Genomic DNA, 27,402 nt, shown 5'->3' on the forward strand with positions numbered 1-27,402 from the left:
TAAGGCTCGGCAATCCATCACAGTCAGAGCCAGTGTTAAAAGCGGAGGTGAAGGGCAGCACGTTTTCATGAATAACGTGACTGATCGCCTGGGCCAGTTTTTGAAAATGATTGAAATGCATTAGAGTATAATGCGAAATTACTTGTTTATCATCAAAGCGTAGGTCGAGGGACACATTTTGAAGAACTGAACATCACATGAGTCTATGTTTGAGAGAGAGAGAGAGAGAGAGAGAGAGAGAGAGAGAGAGAGAGAAATTTTCTCTATATTTCTCAAGATAAACTGGCCGTGTGAGGAAAATTTTGCTTGATGGAAGTTTCTTTACCTTGAATATAGCTGAATTAAGAAATTAGGGATAATTAGAAGATTTATACCATGGAAAGTAGCAAGTTCTATATATATATATATATATATATATATATCTATATAGTATATGAATAACTTGATCACGAATTATATAACGTGATTCTATGTATAAATAAAGGTTTTTGCCACGAAGAAAATGAAAAGCGAGAAAGCCAAGCACTTTCGGTCTAGACGACCCTTTACTCAGTAAAGGGTCTCACTAGACCGAAAGTGCTTGGCTATCTCGGTTTTTCATTTTACCTTCGTGGCAAAAACCTTTATATATATATATATATATATATATATATATATTATATATATATATATATATATATATTTAAATGTATATATAGTATGTTTTAATAAAGTATATTCGGTATGGAATTTGCTTAGTTGGTGTTGAGTATGCACTTGTTAAAAAAAAATTATCTTTAATTATCTTCAAGAAAATATATTTTTTCATTTGACTTTGTATTAGAGAATTGGTATAAGTTTGTCTTTAGTTTGAGTAAAGCCTCACTCATTGGGCCGGTTAATCTCCTCCTTTGATAATAATAATACTTAGTTTGAGCCAGTTGTTATTTTAATTACTAAAATTCCATATCTTTTCAAATGTGTAATTGTGCAAAAAGGATTTATTTCGTTACCGGCAATTTTATATATATATATATATACTATATATATATAATAATATATATTATATATATATATTATTATATATAATATATAATGGTAAATTTTGATTATAATAATATATATATATATATAATATGTATATATATATATTATATATAATATATAATAATATATTATAATAGTGATATATATATATATATATAGAATGGATCAATTTTAAAATTAAGTAATTTTTTAAGATTCGTAATTTGCTTTCATGTGTGTGTATTTGCGTGTGTGTGTGTGTGTGTGTGCGTGTGTAGGATTTTCAAGGTTTTCATAGGTTTATGTACGTCGGTACACATCATCACTAGTGCCTTATGCAAACAGGAAATTTTAAACACAGTTTAATTAGTCAGTCAATACTTCAGATGAAACAAAAATTTTGGAAATTAGCTTTTATTTTTTCCTGGGAAACTGGATTGAGAATTTTCTTTGGCGAGCTTGCATGATTGCATTAATGATATGTCATCGTTCTGAAAGGGTCAAAGGTTGTAAAATTTTTAATCTCCCCTTTTGATACCTTATCGTATTTATATCAGGCGAACTCTCATCCCTTTCAAAGTGTTGATGTTTACAACCAGTGACTGAAACAAATTTCCTGTATTTTAAAAAGGGAACAAATCTTTTAAGTGTGGCACATTTTTCTCATAACATGAAGGAAAGCAGAAAAAACAGTGATAGTATATCAGAAGATGGATAAAAATAGTATATCATGTGATTATAACTTGCAAAAAGACGAATATAACTTTCTCTGAAACTTTAGACATAGATATAGAAAAACAACCGATGTGCAACGTTTCCTTTACTTTTTCAGACGGGCGCAGCTGAGGTCTCCCTGGGATATTCCCTATGTGAGTACTGTATTAGGAATTTGTTCTAGTTTGAACACCCTTTAATGATTGTGTGCTTTGTAATAACTTTTTTATAAATCAAAATGTCTTTCAATAATATCATGCTACTGCATAACATTCACTGGCTCATTGTATTAGCGTTTGCTTTTAGAATGAGAAGTTTTCCTTCTGGGCTAGTTACCTTATATTACTTGCTTACTTTAAGAAGAAAATATCTTATATATATATATATATATATATATATATATATATATATATATATATTTATATATATATATATATATTATATATATATATATATATATATATATATATATTTATATTATACATATTTTATTATTCACTGCCGATTGTTTTGCATTTTTTGTGAGTTGTCAATCAGCAGTTTTGCAAGATTAATAATAATAATAATAATAATAATAATAATAATAATAATAATAATAATAATAATAATATATATAATAATAATAATAATAATAATAATAATAATAATAATAATAATAATATGCTGGAAGTAAACCCTCTTTTAAACATGTTTTATTAAAAGTGATTGCTGCCTCAGCTGCATTAATTTTATACAGGTTCTTCTCTATTTTTCTAATTATTGCTTTTTTATTTTTGCTTAAACTGGTGAGCAACGCACCGAAGGTTGACATATCTCAATTAGGTCAAACGATTGGATTTATTGGTAAAAAATAAAAAATTTCAGTGGGGTAATCAATTTTCGGTATAATCCCGTAGAGTTTATTGCAGATAGGATTGATGTTAAATTCTATTTCTTTTCTATTCTTCCGATTCTTTCTGGATGTTTCGTCTGAATAAACCTCAGACATCCTCTTGGGCGGAGGTGGGTGAAGGACGCCCAAGAGGATGTCTGAGGTTTATTCAGACGAAACGTCCAGAAAGAATCGGAAGAATAGAAAAGAAATACAATTTAACATCAATTCTATCCGCAATAAACTCTACGGGATATACCCGAAAATTTGTCTACCCCCACTGAAATTTTTTACCATAATCCATCGTTTGACCTAATTGAGATATGTCAACCTTCGGCGTGGCGTTGCTCACCAGTTTAAGCAACAATGAAAAAGCATAATTAGAAAAACTAGAAAAAGAAAAACCTGTATAAAATTAATGCAGCTGAGGCAGCAATCACTTCTAATTATAATAATAATAATAATAATAATAATAATAATAATAATAATAATAGTAATGATAATACGGTCCCTAGATTTTTATCAAAATTGCCTAGAATTTCTGTCTCGCTAGAAAATTGTCTTATCCCAGTCATTACTGTCAATATTTGTCTTAATATTCGTCCCTAATCTGTGCCATTTCACTCCCGTTTAGTTTTTTTATTTGGAGGCAGTTCATTGTATCCCTTTAACAAACCAGTAACTATACAAGCGGCAAATTTGTCGGTCACCACTGAAACTAGCCTCTGTTTATAATGGAAAACCAACTAACCTTTTTCATCTACTAAAACAGAAATGAGTTGGAATCATTACCCAAATGGTATACGTAAGTGTAAGAATCATTAATACAAATCCGGTGAACGTGCCGCGCTTACATGGAATAGAATAGGCTATTAAATTGCTACATGTTCAGCCTCGCTATGAGATTTCTCTACCATTTATCTATCTGCGCAGAGGCTGGCCTGGAGCATGAACATTTTTCCCCTTCTCGCTTTCTTTCCTTTTGCCGGCAAATCTTTAGACTTTTCAATGCAGTCTCATACTCTTTTGTAAGAGCTCTTATTATTCAGTCCCAGAATATGCCAGTACATCTGTCAAGTATTGCAGGACTTATCAATGGAGCCGTATAAGCTTCTTGATCGATTTAGCTGTCTCTCCCTTGAGAAAAGAGGTTTATATTTGTGTTTATATTCTGTATTGTATCATTTATGTTATAGATTTTAACCCCCTGTAAACTATATTGTGATGTAGAATTATTATTAATATATTATCGAAAAATAAAGTCCTTAGTTTCCATGTATATTGATATATACCAGATGCTTTCCTGTATATAGCAATATACATACTTGTTACTGCGGTCTTTATTTTTTAATTTAAGATCACTAGAAATTATTATTATTATTATTATTATTATTATTATTATTATTATTATTATTATTATTATTATTATTATTATTATATGGAGCGACCCATTCGTGTAGTGAACTATAGTAAACTATATTCTCATCTTGCGTTTTGGTCCACTGATTACCCTGCTCCCAGATTCCTAAATTCTCGTTGTCCTTTGCACAAACCCTTTGGTGAGCACTGTATCGATTCAACAATGTGCAGAACATATTGTAGGTAATGTTCTATGAACTCTTTGTTTCTTTCCACCTATGCTATTCGCTTCCCCCGTTTTGGTTTTTTCTTTTTTCATTGTATTTTTTCTAATTCTATTTCTCCGGTATAACTTTTCTGGTACCTTTCGAGTTGAAGTTTGTAGTTATTTCTATATACGTTTATGTAAATTTCTTTCGATTAAAGATTTTTTTACATTGTTTATGTTGATGATGGTTTCCAAATGCATACTACGTGTTCCTATTTTTAAAAACCGCGTTTTATAATCCACTGTTTCTTTTTTAAATGATAGTTTTTCACTGTAGATTTTTATTTTGTTTTACTGTACTTCAATTCCTCCAGCTACCCTTACAAGTACAAGTCTGCGTAATTCCCAGCATAATAACAGTTACCTAGAAATGAGGTTGAGATTTAGTTTTGATAATTTTTGGCGAAAATGTGAAACTTTTGCTTGCAGTGTTCATAGGTGAAATCTTATGTAATTGCAGGACATCGTTATAATTTAGGATATATTCCTTTCTCTTTTCTCTAATATATGTAATTTTCATGTCTTTATAGGCTGGTATCCTAGATTTATTATGCTTAATCCTTATGTCACAAAATTTATTATATTCTCGAAGGGTTCATTTGTGTAGTATTACGTAGTCAGCGTAGACACAAGACGTATCCTGTTTCTTGCTGTTAACCACAGAATTTCCTAATAAGAATTTCCTAATTGAGAAGATTAAGTTGCGCTGGTTTTGTACCATATGACGTTCTTACAGGGTTTTCTCTGCTCGTGAAGTTCCACAGTGTTGACTGGAAGGCTTTTCGTACGAAGAGTGACACAGGTGTAACTCCTAATTTGGGATTATTACATACTGATGTTCAGAGACAGCTCTCTGATTATACGGGATTTATTACCACTTCATCCTGTTAATGTTGCAAACATTGATTGCAGTAGTGACTCACACTACCAGTCCGAATTATTGTATGATTCCAAATGTTCGCGCTTTGTCGTGCCCTAATTTTTTTCAAGTCGTCAACTATAGATTGTATACTCTGGTGGCTGGTTCCACTTTTGGTTGGCAGGTCTCCCTGCACTGTCAAAGTTGATTTTTACAGTCTTTCTATTCTTATTTCGTTGTGAAAAAATAATATCATCTGAAATTATAACTCATTCTTTATAGTTATTATATAATTATCATGGATGATATACAATCGTTTCTTGAGTCAGTTGTAACCTTTCTTAATAGTAGTATTGTTTCTTACGCGTCTCCTTTTGCTTTATTTTCGATCATTGGCATCGGCCAATTTACAAAGGCTGTGTCGTTTGCTTTCTATTCACCACACTAAGGACTATTTTTTTTTTTTTTTAAGTCAAGCATGTCGAGCGATCCCATGTTTCTTTTTATCTCTCGTTAATCATTTTCCTTATTTTTTCTTTTTCAATTCATGTAGCAACTTTCGTTTATATATGTATATATATATATATATCTATATATATATATATATATATATATATATATATGTATATATAATATATAATATATATATATTATATATATGATATATATATATATATATATTGTCATGACCACTTTTCTCCATGACAATCAGGTTCATAAAACACTAAAAGAAATGGGACTGGAATGGACCGATGGACTATAACAACCAAAGGGGTTGGTGTAAAAGAAAATACTAAAGTACCTTAGCCTAGTTTATTTCCGCTATGTTACATTATATACAACGAGTCCAGGTCCTTGGAAAGCAATGCGACGAATCATAAATAAATCATGACATAGTAAATCAAAGTTTTAAATAGCTTAACATAATCAATAACAGCATAATACAATAATAATTTCCATAAAAAGTGATTAAACAGAGCTATACCTGCTCTCATAACAATAATAATAAACTAGTTACATATTCCACAATTATTATAATAATAAAACCATCATTCATAAGAGCCTTTTGCTCAACCAGCAACAGTAACAAAACACAAGAGCCTTTTGCTCAACCAGCAGCAGTAGTGACAAAACCATGATCCAGTGGAGACCTCCTCCTTGAGTACTTGAAGTCCATCATCCCAGTGATGCTTCAAAACTATCCAAGTTGCCATCATCATGCCGCCATCACCCTCAAGGGGATCCTCACGATCCTTAGAAAACTACTGTTGTGTAGTCCTCGACCAGGTGTTGTCAAGATCCCACTCGCTCTGCTTTCCAAAACAGTTAAACAACTGAAAACTGACAATATATGTATATATCCATATATACATGTATATATATATATATATATATATATATATATATATATATATATATATTTCAATTGTAATCCATATACGGAAATGAAAAGATTTTTTACGTTGGGCATTTTCTAAGAAACACTCTTCTTCGGGCTTAAGAAGATTACCAGTACTCTATATATATATAATATATATATATATATATTATATATATATATATATATATAATATATATCTATATTATATATATATATACATATATATATATATATATACATATATATATAATCTAATATATATTATATATATATATATTAGACATATATATAATACGTATATATATATATATATATATAATATATATATATATATATATACATATATGTATGTTTGTATATGTATATATAATTATACACACATAGACACAATCAGGGCATTACTAACTGAAGAAAAATAGAAGACAGAGCCACTATGTATTGATGCTCCCTGCTTAAAAAAAAAAACAAATATATAAACTTGCTGAACAAAGACAGTCAGTAATAATGATTGTCAAGAGGAAGAAAAAGGAACGAAAGGGAAGCATGGAGAATATTAAGAAAATGATATGAAAGTTAAAACATGAAGAGGAATGTCATTAACCCCAAACTCAAAGAACTGGGAACCATGCTGGAACATTTGATAATTGATCTTTTATGTAAATTATACTGATAACTGTTTAAAAGCCAGAAATTTCGAGAGAGAGAGAGAGAGAGAGAGAGAGAGAGAGAGAGAGAGAGAGAGAGAGTGTCGATATGTGATGAAACTAAAAGAACCATTAGAGACTTTTTTTACTGAACAGACCCAATAGTATGATAGGAAAAGTTTAAGAATAAAAGTTTTGATAAGCCTATCAGAAAGATAATAAATACGTATAGTACACAGATGAAATTAACCTTACAGACGAGGTGTAATAAAAAACTTAATACGTATGTATATATATATAAATAAATACTTATATATGTATTATATACATATATATAATACATATACTTTTATATGTATTATATATGTATATGCATGTATGTATGTATATATATATATATATATATATATATATATATATATATATATATATATATACGTATATATATGTATATATGTGTATTTGTGCTGGACATGATTGGCCTTGCTTGTCGATTACAGATACATTTATTTAACCCGGTATTGACCCATCCTAGTAGTAAAGTAGGCAATCGTTTTTAATGCTCTTTAGGCTGATATATATATATATATATATAGATGTCTGTTTGTGTGTAAGATAGATTACTATAATCCAGAAAATTATTAGCATTTTTGTCCTTCATCTGGTTTTAATCATAATACGCAGGTGATCAAAATTTGCACAAATGTAAATGGTATATAAATAACCATTCTGTAGATATATTTTTATATACAAAACTAAATACAGTTTTCTTTCAAATGAACTACTGTAAACAATGAAGCGAATGAAAAGTACCTACTGGGGAGAGTTTGCTGTATTTTCAGTTGATAAGTTTGATACTGACACAGGTTTAATGATGCATGTACGAAAAATTACGTTTTTTTTATGAAAATGAAACACTGATGGTTTCCGGCGTTGTTCACGCTCAGTTTGGTAGTTCAGAGGGAAATGAAGCAATTCATGGCAACATATATCACGAGCTAAATTGCAATTTCTATATGAATCTCTATTGTTGGTACGCAAAATTTTCCAAACGAAGTTGGTGGAAAACGAGTAAAAAATGTTCCAAAGTTACGTCGGTGCAATCGAGTTTTCTGTATGAGCCGCGGCCCATGAAGCTTTCAGCCAAGGCCCGGTGGTAGCTTGTCCTATAACGTTACCAGACGCACTATAATGGCTAACTTTAACTGTAAATAAGATAAAAAAAAACTACTGAGGCTAGAGGGCTGCAATTTGGTATGTTCGATGATTGAAGGGTGGATGATCAACATAACAATTTGCAGCCCTCTAGCCTCAGTAGTTTATACGATATGAGGGCGGACGGAGAAAAGTGCGAGCGAACAGAAAGCATCCCAATACTATTGTTTAACAAAAAGCTAAAATGGGAACTGACCAGATTTTGCCTTTAAGAATCACTGCTAAAGCAGGTATCCCAACCATTGTGCCTTCAATGAACCCTTGTAACAATTTTCCATATCCCATGGAACCTTTATACAAACACATACACTCACACACATGTAAGAAAATCATATTTATATATATATTATATATATATATATATATATATATATTTATATATATATATATGATTTTCTTACTAGAAACCATCTAACATCTAACATGGCTATTTGAGCTATGTAAATTCAGATCAACGTCATTTATAATAGACACACACACAGACAAACAAACAAACACATACATATCGATCTCTTGCAGAACCTTGGTTGGGATTCGCTGGCGTGTGCTATTGGATATAAGTTGTACTAAGCGTGTCTGACAAGGAAACTTGGGAGCAACCAGCTGTTTTATGTAAATGCCTCGAAAATTTACGAATATACGTTTCATTTATTAACAGTTTCTTGTTGTACTTTCGGATGTAACGAATACGAAACAAGTGGAAAAGTCGCAACGGAATTATGCCAGAACGAAAAGAAACGAATAAGGATGATGGAAATGGAAATGGAAATAGAAATATGACACGACTTGAATCAAGTATTTGAGATCTTACTTTTTGTCATTGCATAATTGCTAAACTAGCTATAACATTTTCTCTATAAAGCAAGGCAATACTATTGAATAACTTCATGTGTGTGCTAAATATACATAAATGTGTGTGTATATATATATATATATATATATATATATATATATATATATATATGTGTGTGTGTGTGTAATATAAGTTTTTCTGATTAACATTAGGATCAAGCCCAGGTCATTCAAACGAAAGACGAGACAATTGCCAACCAAGCCACACTTGTGTGACTTGTGTGGCTCTGTTGGCAGCGGTCTAGTCTTTCAATTGAAAGACTTGTGTTCGATCCTGATGTGAGGCAGAAATTCGTTTCTGTTAAAAAAATTACATTTCCGTTTTTGTTTTGCATATGGACCTGAATTACGTAATGACTATCAATCTTCGTTATGTTTTGCATAGGTATGCCAAAAAGCAATTGCAAAACCTTCCTTTTATCGCCGCCGTTTATTGACAAACAAATGGTGGCTTATTCGAAATGATTTGCCGAATGTTTTATTCGTCCCTTTGGAGCTCACTGAAATGTGACACATTTGATGGCTACGTTGGTGTGTCGCTTTTATTTTGGTTCTGCCAAACTAGACGGCTGTTTACGGGGAGTTTTCAAATTGATTTTTGGCAGAGAATGCCAATAAACTTTCCGTGTCCAGTATTGGAAGTCCAAATAGTTTATGCGTAGTTAGATATTTTTCTGTCACTAAGTCAAATGTTTCTAGTGTATAATATTTGATTTATTGCATGTTATTGTGGCTTACTTAAAGGGAATCAAGCGTACAAAATTAATTTCAGAAAAAATATGTTTGCACCTTCTACATATTTTACAAAAATGAGTGAACTTAGAGCAAGCGATAATCCGAATTAATATGTAGTTTATACAAGAACAGCTGTGGATGAGAATATAACAGTGATTTTCTGATAAAGACGGAATAGGATTGGCTGAAATAGGAATAAGGGAAATGCAAATTCTCGACCTGTGAGTGCTGGTTAATAGACCGTGAAATTAGATGAAACTGTTTAATTCAAGAGAGAAAAGATCTGATTCTAATGCACAGGGTTGGAAGAAGAAAAGAGAACTGGTATTGATAGAAAGAACAATTTCAATTTTGGCATTGATCATTCAGGTTGAGAGATAGAAATAAATTTCGTCTAGGGGAAAAGATACAAGGAACATTAACCTTCTATTTGAAGAAGCTAAAACAACCAACATAAATGCGAGTTTTCAGGCACTGCGATCTTAGAACTTCATCAGGAATTATATATAAAATCTATTCCGAAATGTACGTGTTATATACATGTTTAGATTTGACGTTTTCTGTATCGCCGTTATAGATTGTTGTAGCAAACTGCAACAATGAGCGAGAGAGCACAAGGAAAATTACTTTAACTCTGATTCCCTTCAGAACTTTCTTAATCTATGACTTTGGTTTGTCAGACCCCAGACCCCAACAATCTTGCATAATGTTTCCTGTATATTTTGCAGATGGCAAAAAAATAATGTATACATGCATCATACTTGCATACATGCACACATACATACATACATACATACATACATTCATTCAGATGTATTCCAAACAGGACATTAATAAATATAAATTACTAAAAAGTGCTCGATAGTTTTGCCTGCCAATGGACCGCATCTTAGAGCGTTTATCCTCCATAAATGCTCCAAGAAGTCCACAGGTGGACGAAACTACCGAGCATATTTTAACTATTTCCTTTTATCATTTTCCGATGCGGAATACAATTAAATTAGTGTCTTTGTGTCTAAGAAGATTACCAGTATTACATACATACATACATGAATTTGTTCAAAAAAGACTACCGATGTGCACAAGTATCGGTATCGGTGGTATCGGCTAGTTTTTGTGGTATCAGTATCGGTGAATTTCTGGCCTATATCAGCCGATACTTTTGTCATTAGTATAGGAATTTAAAACCCTTCTACAATGAGATTCAGGGCCTCTGTAACACGGTTTTTTGGACTTTGCTCCTTACCAAAAGCATCGGATGTAGTTGAAAGTTGACATATGTATATTTTACAACCACACACAAATTTTGGCAGCATTATCAATGACCTAAACATGATAGTTTTCATTTTTTATAAGAGTAGAAATTATCCAGCCGATGCCATGGCCAATGATTACGAGCCAAGAGTCGAAAAACATTCATTACGTAAGCAAGGTAAACAACATCTGACGAAATGTCCCCACCCCGCCCATCAACCAGACAGAAACTATTTCACCTTATTCCATCGGCTCTGAAACCCATAGCCGTCAATAATGGCTAACAGGATTTGGAATTTTCCCCGTGGTTGCAAAACTGCATTTATCTTACGACTTGCAACTTTTTACAGTCAAGAGAAAGCCTTTGGCCATGACAAAGACTTTATGGATGGCGGAACGATACATAGATGTGGGTGGGGGGGTATCTGTGCTAGCGTAGCAATACTACTGTAGTAATGGCAGTAATATACATGAATTAAACGTTTAGGCCAACTGCTGGGATCCTTGAGGATCATTTAGCACTTCTTGCAACTACTCGAGAAATGAGTTTTTATAGCCAGAAGTTAAATTTTCTAATCCAACAATGCCATGATAGCATAGCCTTCAGTGTTATCCTGAATTATAACGAGGCCAAAGTGGGTGGAGCCTCATGAAGTCATCATTCTGACGATAATTATTTGTGAAGGTTCAAAGCCAAATTGCGGTAACGGCTATTGTTTTTTTTTTCAGTAAATAGGTAGATAGCCAATAAATAAAAATTACTTGACATTGGACATAGCAGTTATCAATCAAGCTTGTCTACTATGTTTTTGAAAATTACCAACTATTCCCTACATCTTTTCCAATCTAATTGTGACCTATAAAATAGACTGTAATTTCTTAGGAAATTTATTTTGGAGTTAGACCAATAATCGAAGTGTTTTTGTATTTATTAACATATTTTGTTGGTTTGTTCATTATGACAATTATCAGTGAAGAGGTTTCAGTGTTCATAAAGGTGTACTGCTTTGCTTGTGTTTTACATTTTTAGTGTTCCATTGTTGCCAGAGGTCTACGCGAGAAAGAGGGAAGAAATGCTGTCATGAGTTACCATAACGAGTGCGTTCGAAACCTTTTCTCTGAGTTGGCCCCGCCTTCAAAAAAAGGCACTTTTACATTATAGTACCAAGTTTATTCAACCTACGTAATGCAGAATACAGTCAAAATTTATTGTGTAGATATAATGTGTATTCTGAATAAGCGTTATATTTATGAAATGCATAGATAAAAAGCTATTGCAAAAAAACCGTGTTACAGAGGCCCTGAATCTCATAGTAGGCTTCCTGAAATGTAAAGGCAGTCCCCAGTTCACGACGGGGTTCTGTTTTTGCGACAAGTTGTAAGCTTTGGTTGTATTGAAAACTATGTAAACTGCATTTTTATTGTGTTTTTCATGAAAACACCTTCAAATATTGATTATTTTGCCTTTTTGGAATAATATTTCTTCTGCTGGATTGGCGTTGTAAGCAACGTAACCCTAGAACATGTGCCGTAAACCTGGAAATAATTTCTGAGGAATATAATTGAAAAGTGTCGTAACCTCGGAACGGCGTAAGCAGAAACCGTCGTAAACCAGGGACTGGCCTATATACTATATATATATATGATATAGAATAATATAATATATATATATATATATATATATATATATATATATATATATATATATATATGTAAGTATATATGCATGTATGTATGTATGTATATGAATATATATATGAGGTTATAGTCAACAGAGGAAAAGAAAAGCTGAAATGCCTTTTAGCTCAACAGTTTCGGCCTCCACTTTCCCTTATCGAGAGCTCTGGGTAAGGGCCAGTGGACCGCCGAAACTTTTGAGCCGAAAGGAATTTCAGATTTTCTTTTCCCCTGTGGACTATAACCTCATGATTGTTTATATATATCATATATATAATATATATATATATATATATATATATATATATAGTATATATACCAATATATATATATATATCTATACATATATATGTGATATATATATATATATATATATATATATATATATAGCTATATATATATATACTATATAATATATATATATATATTCTATATATACATACATATATACATATATTTGTAATATATATATATATATATATAATCTATATATATATATATAGGATATATATATATATATATTTCAAGAATGAATCTATACTGAAGGTGTGGATTATCCTCCTGGCCTCCTTTAATCGATTTCCAGGGGGAAAAAATCCACATCTATTGTGGAACTTATCACCAGTGCGTGGTTCCTTTAGCTAATTCAGTTTTGCCAAGAACGTGATGAATTGTCACATTTGGAATATAAGGGGAAAGTCTTGCTCTCATTTACACAACAAAAGGTTTTGTCTCGAGATCATTTCCTGCTCACGAACTTTCCGAGTAATTGTGAGGACCCTGTATCAGGGAGATCAGATTAAATGATGTGATATTTCGATGACTATTATTGCGATTTGAAGTAAAAAAAAAAGAAGAAGCATATTTTGCATGGCGTCTTGCATGTTCTTCCCTTGCCGTTATGATCTTTTGAACGTATAAATGAAAAATGTGCTTAAACGCGCCAGCATACTAATTTTCCATTTGATGATATCTATATTAGAAAGTTTCTCATTAATGTAAGAACAAATCAACGTCCTTAAGGTTATTTGCAGGCCTTCGGAAAATGTACTCGACGATCATAAAGTCCATTTATTCTAAAACAACATCTTCATTTATTCTAAATTTTCTTAATTTTGTTCTATCAGTAACCTAGAGGTTTTTCGCCATGAGGAAACTGATTTCATCTGAGGTTTAAGGAAAAAATAAAGAAAAGGAATTGGCAGTGAATAAGTGTCTTTGGAATATCTGGGTAAATTTCTTGTATTATGAATTATTATCCGTTGGCCTCTGCAGGAGAGAGAGAGAGAGAGAGAGAGAGAGAGAGAGAGAGAGCTATATTTTTTATTGGTCATTGGTCGAAGCTTATTGCGTATATTGATCTAATTGTTTGATATCCATTGATGAAACCATTAGAGTTCAGTTGATAGATAGTATAGTTTGTCCTGTTTTCCCAAATTACTTTGTTCTTTAAAAATGAGAAAAGTAAAACGCCGTAAGGTTGCGTTCGTGCCAAGGTAAACCACATCACTTTTCCTCACAGAAGATGGTCTTCGAGCGAAGAATGCAATTTCCTCGACTTCTGGGACAAACTAACGTTAACGAATTCTGAATTTGAAGCTATAAAGAAGTTGGGAAACAGGAGGTGCACCCTTAAGAAATCAACCCTCCTTTTTCATCTGCACTTCGTTCCTTTTCTGTTTTCCGAGGCTCTTCAAGAAATTGTTGTTCCTGCAGCATTTTCCAATTCACTGAGGGGACGTATACTTTTCTGTTTAACCTTTTGTAAACGTAATTGTAAATGCAGTGCAAAGCTACAAAACAGTATTTCACGGAATTTCCTATAGAAAGTGAAATTACGTTCAGCTGGTCAGGTTTGGGAAGGAGAAGCAAAGTCTTTTCTCTTATGGTGTTTGTGTCTGCATTTTGATCATAGATTCATAGAATGATGACGTATGAAGCTATGCTTAGTTAAAAGGATAAGACAGAAAAATGACAAGAATTAAGAGACTAAACAAGAATATTAATAAAAGTGAGGTTGATCACATTTGCTAACTGACAACTGGAAAACGAACTTACTGAATAATCTGGAAACTTGCAATAAAATTTGTATTCTTTTTTTCTTTTCTTTTTTTATTCCATAATACTGTCAGGACAAGATTCACGCACAGACATTTTAACTACCCAGAACTTAATTGGCAAAAATACCTTTATATCTACTAGGACTTTCTTAATTTCAACATCGTCCACTCTGACACTTTCTCCTCTCAGTGACATCAAAAGGAAGTCAGAAGGACGTTCAGAAGAGGCGATAATGGCCATGATTCAGAAGAATAGTTAGCACTTATGTAGATCTAGTCACAATTCACAAGTAAAAAATGCCCCGAAGTTTTTTTTGGCGCAATCGCGTTTTATGCACAGTGTATATTGCTGTATGAAACTCTCAGCCAGGGCCCATGAAACTTTCAGCCACCGCCCGGTGATGAACTGTACTGTTGGCAACTATAGCGGTGTCAGGCGCACGATGATGGGTAAATTTAACCTTGAATCAAATAAAAACTACTGAGTTGTCACTTATAGCGGAGTTGTTTTCAAGATCTGAGGCCGGACAGAAAACGTGCTGACGGACCGACAAATAACCATCTCAATAGTTTTCCTTTCAGAAAACTGAAAACGAGAACAGTAAGTTTATAAAAGCATATACCAAAAAGGGGAAAAAAATCAAGAGATTTAATAAGAGTGCCGTAGATAAGACTTGTGATCTAGATAAAACCGTTTTCGCTTTGTGCAAAAATGTAAGTAAAATGAAAGGTTAATCAGACTTTACAGAATATATCATTATTTATTTCCAGGGTGTAGAGGAGTTCCCTTTCCTTTAGGAACAAGTTTATACTCTTCATTTTTGCGATAAAGTTGTTTTCAGCGATGCACTTGACAGCGTCACTGAGTTATGGAAATTGAGCTCCAGTCGATGCCTCTTTTCCTTCCGTGAAATGTTTGGATTTAGATGCCTCATGATTCATGAATTTTGGACCAAATTTACTAGTAAAAAAATGCCCAGGTTTCTTCGGCGCAATCATGTTTTCTGTACAGTATTTAATGCTGTATGAAACTCTCAGCCAGGGCTCATAAAACCCTCAGCCAGGGCTCATAAAACCCTCAGCCACGGCCCGGTGGTAGCCTGTGTTGTTGGCACCCATAGCGGTACCAGACGCACTGCCATGGCTAACTTTAACCTTAAATCAGTTAAAAAAAACTACTGGTGCTAGAAGGCTGCAATTTGGTATGTTTGATGATCAACATACCAGTTTGCCGCCCTCTAGCCTCAATAATTTTTAAGATCTGAGGGCGGACAGAAAAAGTGCGGGCGGTCAGACAAATAGCCATCTCAATAGAAAAACCAATGTTATATACAATAATTTGAAAATACCTTCTCAGACTACCGATTGCCCTTCGCTTCTTCGTTTAGATTCTTTTGGCATCAATAAACTGTCGCCTTCCCCAAGACAACCAAACTACTTCAACACCATCACACATTACCCAACTGCCTGTTACTCACCTCTCTCTCTCTTTCTCTGACCCCCATCATTGAGTGTTCTTTTCCTTCACAGTACGTCCGGCAACACTTTTCTTTCTGTAGATTGTTTTTAGTTATTTCCTTATTAATTGTATTTAGCTTTCATATAATTCTAGGTTACAACCGCTGTATTATTATTATTTTATTGTGATTTTAGCTTAACGACTGTTTCATTACCTACGCAAATATCCTATAGATATTTGATATCTAAGCACGTTTTTAAAATTGTATAAATTAATTATATATGTGTGTATGTATATAGTATATATATATTATATTAATGTATGTATATAGTATATATATTATTAATGTATGTACTAATATATATATATATATATATATATATATATATATATATATATATATATATAAAAAGTGTTTATATATATATATATATCATATATATATATATATATATATATATATTATATATGTGTATGTATAGTAGTATATTATGTTTATGTATGTATAATAATATATATATATATTATATATATATATATATATATATATATATATATATAGTATATATGTATATATATATATATATATATATATATATATATAGGTATATATATATGTATATATATATATATATATATATATATATTATATATATATATATATATATATATTATATATATATATATATATATATGTATATATATGTGTATATATATATATATATATATATATATATATATATATATATATATATATATATAAGAGAATAATGCAAATTTGATTTGATTTCCACTTTATTTACTTTCTGTAGTAGGAACTTGTTGCTGTTGTTATGAAATAAATTTAATGATTGTAAGGAACGTTCTGTAAAGCTGCTTACAAAACTTGCTTTCCGGGTTTTTTATCATTGTGGAGAGAGAGAGAGAGAGAGAGAGAGAGAGAGAGAGAGAGAGAGAGAGAGAGAGAGAGAGAGAGTTTTGAAGTTTTGGTTCTTTATCAATAATTTTCTGATGTTAATTATATCAAGTAAAGACCGTAAATTCTTAATGATGTCAAATTGGAAATTCTTGTCAACCTTCTCGTTATTATTATTATTTTTTTCAGTGTAAACACTCTTGCCTTGCTAGTTTGAATCTTATTTTTAGCTTATTGTTTTAAATTGTATTAGTGAGATACATTTGATGTTTGTGTTCAACTTCCAGCAATAATTTATTAAGTCCTACTGATGCTTTTATCTACCCAAAGAATTTATGCCTTGTCCCTTCATGGTGTTTCCGCAGAGTGAATTAAATAGATACTGTATTTGCTAACTTAGCAAAATTGTCAACTTTCATTAATTGCATTTCTTGGCTTAAACTAATTTTCGTATGACCAGCAGGACGCTCTAGAGGCGATAACTCGCGAAGCTTCAAGTTACACCATCAAAAGGTTAACTAGGTATCTCTGAACTCTCTGCGACATAATTATTGTCGTTAATGGCATTTCGAATAGTCTTAAATAAAACTTATTTGGGATGAAATTGAAAGAGGGAAGGCTTCATTTGCCGAAAGAATTATTCTTTCATCTTCCATACTTTTGGAGATATTAGCATTTGAATGGCGTTATGGCCGGTTCACCAGAAATGAGCCCGTTTTACAGTAAGACGTCGCTTCGCTCGTAATAATTAAATTTTCTTTTTTGTATAATGTCATTCAAACCTAGTACGTCATCAAGAAAAGGTTTAAGAAAGCCAGCTATGTTGCATTAAAAAGGAAAAATCATATTTTTATTCCACTCCAACTAGCCTGTATCGAAAGAAAATAGGCGATAAAATTATTAAAACGCTCCAAACTTGAACGCTCTGTGTGTGGGTGTGTGTGTGTGTGTGTGTGTGTGTGTGTGAGAGAGAGAGAGAGAGAGAGAGAGAGAGGTATACGTCTTAACTTGAGTACTTCAGAGGTACATGACCTAAGGAAAACATTGTCTTGTAAAAGTACAAAAATGTTCATTAAACATGGAGATCAGATTTTGAAACAGACACTTATAATTAAATTTCATATTATTATTTCATGAGAAATAAGTAACTTTTGATGCTAATGACACCTGAGTTGAGTTGGTTTTTGATAGTATCTCAAGGAGGGATCCTATATCCTACGTGTAATTCTTCATATAAGATTTGGTTTCATACCATAAAACGTAAGTGATTTTTCTTAGGAAACTGTTGGATGAAATATTAAAGAATGTTAGAATTATTTCCCTTTCCTACACTTACACTTTTCTTCATTTTTCCGAAGTTTGTCCATCACTATCAGTAGGATGGAAAGATTCAATACTGATAGACAATAGTATTTACAAAACATGATGTAAATATGAAATGCAGTGAAATATGACCACAGTCAAGAAATTAGCCCTTGATGACTAGACTTCTCCTTTCATTTTCTCGTCGATTTCATATAATTAAGAATTTTTGCTCTGCAAATATTTGCAGAGCAATTATTTGAACTCATCAGGCAAAAGTAAACACAGTGATTAGTCTCCGCTGTCTTCAGTCTTTGTGTTGTCAGTTTGCAATTAGTACACTAATTCCTCCATTAAATGCCAGTGATTGGGTGAATAGAGACGAGATATCTGTGATAGACTGATTGAAAGGTTAAAGATTCTTTTGTAGGGTTTTGGATGCAAATCAGCAAAATCTCGGTGGTAAGCTTGATTGTACCCAGTTTTTTTTATCTTTATTTATTTATTTTTTTAACGCTATTGTACAGTTTAATACACAGGGAGACACTGATACATAAACATTAGATGTTACTTGTACTTATGAAGGTAATTTAATTTAAATTTTCTGCAGTGTTCAGATAATTATTGGAATTTTGACTACGGTTATTATCCTCTGTTGTCGTTGTACAGAATTCTTCATTCAGCATTTGCTGGAATGACATAACAAAGAAGTTATAGCAACATATTCATTTATTATATTTCCCTTTTCCATAAAGGACTCGTTGTGACAGTTTTAGAAAAATTTTTTAAGTATCAGACCTTATAAGCTTTGTGAAACATGTTTGAGTCAAATGCCATACTTGAATCTTATAAATTTTAGGTGTTACATTTTGCAAGAAGAATAACAAGAAATATAATTCCCTGGGGTTTTATGTATATCCTGTTTTCTTAGATACTTCATTTATCAATCTGACTCTGACTTCATTTAGAAGCGAAGTTGGCAGTCGTCTTTGCAAGGGGAAAATTCGAAAAAAAAGTCAAGCTCCCCTCACTCACTCGCTCATATTTATTCCATCGGAATTTGGCGGAAAAATCTGGCGTCGCTCATTTGTTTTCGTTGTGTTTGCTCTTCCTGTGTGTCCCTCGAGGGGGATTTTTCTTTCGTTCGGCTTCAATGACAATAGTATTGTTTGAAGGTCTCTCTCTCTCTCTCTCTCTCTCTCTCTCTCTCTCTCTCTCTCTCTCTCTCTCTCTCTTTCTGATTATATATATAGTATATATATTATATAATATATACGTGATATATATGTATGTATGTATGTATATATATATATATATATATATATATATTATTATATAATAATAATAATAATAATAATAATAATAATAATAATTGTATTTATGGATATATACATAAGTAGGTATAGATAATATATAGCGTGTATATATATATAAATATATATATATATATATATATATATATATATGTATATATATAATATATATATATATATATATATAATATATATATATATGTTACTCATCCCTGACACCATGGTAACCTTAAGTGTTGAGGCGAACCAGTTACACAATCTCTCTCTCTCTCTCTCTCTCTCTCTCTCTCTCTCTCTCTCTCTCTCTCTCTCTCTCCATTCTAATAGGTCATCAAATCAGAGTCAAAGTTACAAAAATATATATAATATTTATTCAACAATGGAAAGATAATAATTCAAGTCTCACAGACAAACTACTTAGATAACCCCCAGTATTAAAATGTCTCAATCAGTAATTAGTCACACCAATCTCTTCTCCAAAATATAATAGTTTCCTTCACACGGGACTCTCTGTCCCTAGGACTCTCGGTCCCCTCACTAGAACTGCCTGTTACAAAGACACGAGAGCATACTCTTAAGCACACACAAAACTGTAAAGACAAAGTCAAAGATTAAACATCTTTACCAGATATCAAAACAAGCCATCCCTTTGGCTAAAGTAATACAACACTTACCCATTACAGCCTGGAAAACCACATACAAATAATTAAAACTTTCGCAGAGCTATCCCAGCATTCTGCCTTTCTCCCACAGACCTCTCCGTAAGTCTCCCATAGATTTGGCTAAGCCAAGTCATTATGAATAGACATAGTTCGTACACGTACATATGAACTCACACAAAACTGGTCACAACCAGTTTCTAAAGGCACTTGAACAAGACCCCATGAACTCACGAACATTGACCCGCTTAACTATGCATCTTAAATACCGCACCATCCCAGAAATGATTTATCAGCTTTCTCAGGTCAACGCTTTGGCTCTGTTCTCTATGTGTGCTTTCTAAAAAAAGTCACAGCACATCACATCACGATGGCATATTAAATATATTATTAATTATAGCCCTCTTTCATCTGACAGAGCTCGGCCACTTAAAATTGCTAGCCCCGGCCTAGCAATTGGTCACACAAAACAGCTCACATATATAAAACACATTAGCCGGCTCAAAAAAAAAAATAGTAATAACTGCACGTCTCTGGCATTATAATGTCTATCACGCTTCATCTCAAATAACACTTGGCGTATAAATTTTCTCTCATTTTGGATTCTTGAATATCCCTCTTTGTCTGCAACTTCCAGCACAGACATAGCAAGCTGTAGGAAGACGGAATGCCTCCCTCCCTGTAGAAGACTTCTAACGGCTTCTGTAGATCCGAAAAGCGCTGTAGAACTCTGTAGACTTGTAAAATCTCTTGTAATCACCCTGGACAAACGACAGCAACATCTCTGCATGGCTGGTGGACGTCTTGCTGGCGTCGGGGATCAACGATTATGGTGTGTAAGTATGTCAGTCAAGTCATCGGTCAATCAAAAAAGAAATAACCCCAGACATACTACTTCTATCAAATAATGACCTCAAAAATTAAAAAATACTAACTGAACTCCATTTAATATGACCACTAAATCACAAGTCATTATGACAACTCGCAAAGGAAATATTAAGTTCTTTAACTCAATTCTCCAAACTCATACATCAGCACAACAATCCAGAACTCGCAGTAACTCCACGGACTTCTGCACTCACATTTCAAACTTGAATGTCCTCATAAGTAAAAAAAAAAAAGGAAAACGGCAATGAGCCCAAGAAAAAAAAAATCACGTAACAAGCCCAGACCCAAAAATAAAAAATGTTCTCTCAAGCTCTGATATTTGAACAACTCACAAAATCAGTAAAAATCTCCAATGTTTACCAGCAAAAACCCTTTACTGCTCATATCATTAATTACAAAACCCCCATTTATGTAAATCACAACCCCAACAAATTACATCTCCCGTCCAAAAAGAAATGCTATTTAAAGCTAAATTCTCAATTACATCTCTTGTAAGAAAAGGAAAAAAAGGAAAAAAAAAAAAAGATAATCACAAGTAAACTTCCCCATCACAAAACACATAATATATGTATGATATACATAATCCCGCGTTTTCCCCATAAATGCCACATGTATAGTTACGGAATTTTCCCATCGCAACTTTCATGCGACCGAACACGGCCAGAAAGCAACTCATTACACATGCGCTTTCATGAAATGCTGTGGTCAACATTTCCAGATATTGCAAAAACTCTGAGCAATCACCACTAGAGGAAGGGAATCAGCACACCGGACTCATCACAGAGGTTTCAGCAAAAAAATCCTCCTGCGGACATGTGTGCTCTAACTGCAGCATAAAAAAATGTCTAGTCAGACTCGCAAGTTCGGAAACTCATGATTCTCAAGAAAAAGGTTCTATACTGAAATCACGTAAGCACATTCCACTAAATTATCTCCAGGATATGACTAAGCTGCTCAAATATTGTCTCAAAGACATATCTCTCATGACACTGCCCAATTATATAAAAAATTATCACCTATCCGGGATAAAAAAAAACTACATAAACTCGTAATTCAGCAATGATATGCCTCCAAAAATAACACACTTGTGAACGTAAAAAATGCACATCTCCATAGGACTCGTAATGCAGTAATGCCACTCATCTCCAATTAGTCACGAAACCAAAAAGAAAGAACCACAGAACTCTTCTCTTGGCTCGAAAAAACTCCCAGAGAAATTAAACTAAAAAAAATCATAACCACAAAAAAGGTCACCCGCCAAAGATTAATTCCACCTCCATATATATGAATATATAAATCACCATATTAATAATAAAACCACTCCGGTGATAAAATATTTCCTCCATTTAATTAATAACCACACCACACCATATTCCCTCTTATTTCCCCAATAACCACGAGTTAATAAAAACCACCCCTCCAGGAATAAAAAATATTCACCTCTATTTCAGCGAATATAAAATACTTACCTCTATTTCACCAATAACTCCATGTGGAATGAAACAAGGCTCCAAGAAAATGCACTCAAAGCATCTAGCTGACACACTCACAAATATTGCCCCATGTCTACTCAAAAGTGTATCTCCATTTGCAACAAAGATGGCTGCAAAATAATTGAGAACTAAACATAGCTCTCACCACCATAGGCGAATATCAAATGGCCAAAAATATATCTCCAATATATTATATCTCAAATTATAACTCCAAAATAATATACCTCCAATTCTCCAGAGAATAACTCAATGTTATAGTCAAAAACTATAAACTCTCTCCTTAGCATAATAATAATAATCTCTGTGTCCCCATTATATTTGTGCCTTCCAAAGTATAAGGAAAACTTACGCCACATCCAATGCCTTTCATTTCCCTTTCTCTTCACTCAAGAGAAAGAAAATCTCTTGCCACAGTTAATGGACAGATATTTTCTCATTATCTCTCACTTAGTAACTAAAATCTAACAATTTAACAATTTTCCACAATCCCACAAAAGGCTTTGTCGTTTGAAACCACCGCTAAGCCACCAAAAACTGTTACCCATCCGTGACACCATGGTATGCGTTTAAGCCTAAGCGTTAAGGCGAACCAGTTACACACAATCTCTCTCTCTCTCTCTCTCTCTCTCTCTCTCTCTCTCCTCTCTCTCTTCTCTCTCTCTCTCTCTAAGCGACCGCTGGCATAGCCTTCTCTCTCTCTCTCTCTCTCTCTCTCTCTCTCTCTCTCTCTCTCTCTCTCTCTCTCTCCATTCTAACAGGTCATCAAATCAGAGTCAATGTTACAAAAAATATAATATTTATTCAACAATGGAAAGATATTAATTCAAGTCTCACAGACAAACTACTTCGATAACCCCCAGTATTAAAATGTCTCAATCAGTAATTAGTCACAACAATCTCTTCTCCAAAATATAATAGTTTCCTCCACACGGGACTCTCTGTCCCTAGGACTCTCGGTCCCCTCACTAGAACTGCCTGTTACAAAGACACAAGAACATACTCGTAAGCACACACAACTGTAAAGACAAAGTCAAAGATTAAACATCTTTACCAGATATCAAAACAAACCATCCCTTTGGCTAAAGTAATACAACACTTACCCATTACAGCCTGGAAAACCACACACAAATAATTAAAACTTTCGCAGAGCTATCCCAGCATTCTGCCTTTCTCCCACAGACCTCTCCGTAAGTCTCCCATAGATTTGGCTAAGCCAAGTCATTATGAATAGACATAGTTCGTACACATACATACGAACTCACACAAAACTGGTCACAACCAGTTTCTAAAGGCACTTGAACAAGACCCCATGAACTCACAAACATTGACCCGCTTAACTATGCATCTTCATACCGCACCATCCCAGAAATGATTTATCAGCTTTTTCAGGTCAACGCTTCGGCTCTGTTCTCTATGTGCGCTTTCTAAAAATGTCACAGCACATTTCATCACAATGGCATATTAAATATATTATTAATTATAGCCCTCTTTCATCTGACACACACACACACACACACACACACACACACACACACACACACACACACACACACACACACACATATATATATATATATATATATATATATATATATATATATATATATATAGAATATATATATATATATAATTGTATGTATGGATGTATACATAGGTGTAAGTATAAATAATATATAGCATGTATTACATAAATATATGTATATATACATATATATATATATATATATATATATATATATATATATATATATATATATATATATATATATATATATATATATATATATATTATATATATATATATATATATATATATCTATATATATGTAGAGAGAGAGAGAGAGAGAGAGAGAGAGAGTGTTTCCTATATAAAACGCCCTATTTATCTAACTCATTCCGCCCGCCCCCTTACTTTTGATTGTCAATTTCCCTTATGAAGCACTTAGGCGGGAGTGGTATATGTGTCAGAACCAAAGATGGACAGATTGACCCTATTCCACAAACGATGAAATTGGAATATAACTAAAAAGTCGTTTTCGTTTTAAAATTACGATAACTTACCATAACTATCAATTTGACATGGGCATTAAAATGTCGGCTACAACACCGAAGTCAGGAATGCAGTTGGGATAAAATTCACAAATCCTCTTAGGAAAGTTCTTTAGGTGATTAGCGTAGTCTGCAGCATTTACCTTTAGGTACAGAGGAGGCGGCTGAATCAAAAGTATATTTTTGCTTAAGAGCCATACAAATGAAAAAAAAAGTATTTAATCTCGCGTCTTCAATAGCAAAAGAATTGCGATTATCATTCCATACTCCGGAAGGAACACATTCAAAATTATATTATTATAATACTTCTCACTTTTTCGTCTTCATAGTGACAAGCCAGACTAGCAGGAATTATATATATATATATATTTATATATATATTATATATATATATATATATATATATAGTATCTTATTATCTTTATAATTAATTCCGGCTAGCTGTGCTTGCCATTTTATTAGAGACGAAAAAGTGAGAAGTATATATATATATATATATATATATATATATTATATATATATATATATATATATATATATATAGTATATATATATATATATATATATTATATAATTTCGGCTAGTTGGTGGGCTTGCCATTTTTTTTTTAGAGACGAAAAAGAGAGAAGTATTTATATATATATATATATATATATATATATATATTATATATATATATATATATATAATATATATAAATGCTTTTAATGTATATTTTCTCTTTAATGCAATTCCTATTGGGTCAGGACTTGGGATTAGACTAACTCTTCTCTTCGGGCAAGCTTTTCTGGAATAATGAAAATTTATTCACGTTCCGTTATGTGTGCACGCACACACTCACCCACACACACACACACACACATACATATAGTATGTATGTATGTCACGTTCCCGAATTTTTTGTAAAAGAGAGAGAGAGAGAGAGAGAATCCCGGCTTGTTCTGGCTTGTCATTCCACAGACGACTGAGTTAGAAATAATATTCTCAATGAGTTCCCTCCGGTAGATTATAATTATAATTCCAATTCTTTGGCTGCTGCAGCCGCCCGATTAAACATATTTTTTCTCCTTTTTACGGGTCTTAAGCAAAATGACGTTTCCGATTCAGCAGCCTGCATTGTACGTGCTGGTAAATGCTGCTGACTACAAATATGATCTTAAAGTTTTTCCTTGGAGGATTTGTGAATTTTATTGCGATGAAGTTCTGTCTTTCACAGTTGTCATATTTTAATAAAATCGCTGCAGTTCTTATAAATATGATATATAAATGAAATTGGAATCATAATTTAAAAACGCAAACTACAGGATATATATACATCTCAGCTTCATCGTTTGTGAAATAAGTTATATCTGTCCATCTTTGGTTCTGACATATTTGCACTTCTTCCTCGGGGCTGAACGAAGGGATAATGAAAATCAAAAGTAAAGGAAGGAAAACGAGACAGATCAATGACGGCATTTCTGTCGAACAAGCATTTTTGTTCCTGATAGGTAAAACTGAATCTATTCTGCGAGCCTTTGGGATCTGCTCGACTCCCCGGTTCAGTTTTGTACCTCTCATATAACTGTGGATTTGTTTCTCCCGTTCAAGACTCACGTCACTAAGCGTATTTTTGCAATCCGTCTTGGTGTTCAAGGGACATTAACATGGTCTAAGATGACTGGGACAGTTTTGCAGGAATGAAGATCTAAATAGTTTTCCACTATTTTGTTTCTGGAGTGTATTTGGATTTCTTTTTTTTTTATAACTTAGCATAGTTTATCCTTTCTGTTTCATAGATGGTGTTGTGACGCCGGTTTTAGCAGTCTTATATCAATTAGTCAATGATAAATAGATTTTGATGCAATTGACTGAAATAACTTGGAATGTGTTTGCTCCAAAAGACTGGTCAGGCGCCGATTGTCGCGAATCCAAGAGAGTAGTCATCTTCCCCTTGTTGTCTGTTATGACTGAAAAGTCATTCTTAAAAGTCCATGATTTTGTGGAAGTGATTCCTTACGCCCAGCATGCTTGCAGAGCACATTAAGTTTGAAGCCTTTTATATAAAGTCACTTGTATTAAAACCAACTTTTGTAATGAAAATGAGTTTGCAGTTATTCAAAATGATTTTAGTGCATGATAATAAGATGTTAAGAGTAGGGAGAAAGATCTCATTTCGGCTCAACCTCAACACCCGACCCCCATTTCGGCTCACAGTCGATAAACCCCATAAGCTTGCCTTTATCTTAACCTCAAGTACGTTGACCATTAACGACTCCACGGGAAACCCACTAAATATTTCGCTTTAGTTCAGAAAAGAACCCCAAGGCTCATGAATAACTCTTCGGATAGGAGAACCGTGGTTTCGCTCGGCCCCTTGAAAATACCCAACCCCATTTGGGCTCAAGATATACTCTACGAATGAAAAAAAAAAAAAAAAAAAAAAACCA

At 32.9% G+C, this 27,402-nt stretch overlaps 1 protein-coding gene across 1 annotated transcript in view; it reads left to right on the plus strand.

The window, feature by feature from the left end:
* LOC135216720 (protocadherin Fat 3-like) overlaps positions 1-27,402 on the plus strand; it is a 750,169-nt gene that overhangs the window by 387,718 nt on the left and 335,049 nt on the right. The window contains exon 3 of the mRNA XM_064252180.1: positions 1,838-1,874. The gene's annotated coding sequence lies outside the window, so the exon portion shown is untranslated. The remainder of the gene's footprint in view (positions 1-1,837; positions 1,875-27,402) is intronic.

The sequence above is a fragment of the Macrobrachium nipponense genome, chromosome 6, assembly GCF_015104395.2.
Source record: "Macrobrachium nipponense isolate FS-2020 chromosome 6, ASM1510439v2, whole genome shotgun sequence".
Lineage (NCBI taxonomy): Eukaryota > Metazoa > Arthropoda > Malacostraca > Decapoda > Palaemonidae > Macrobrachium > Macrobrachium nipponense.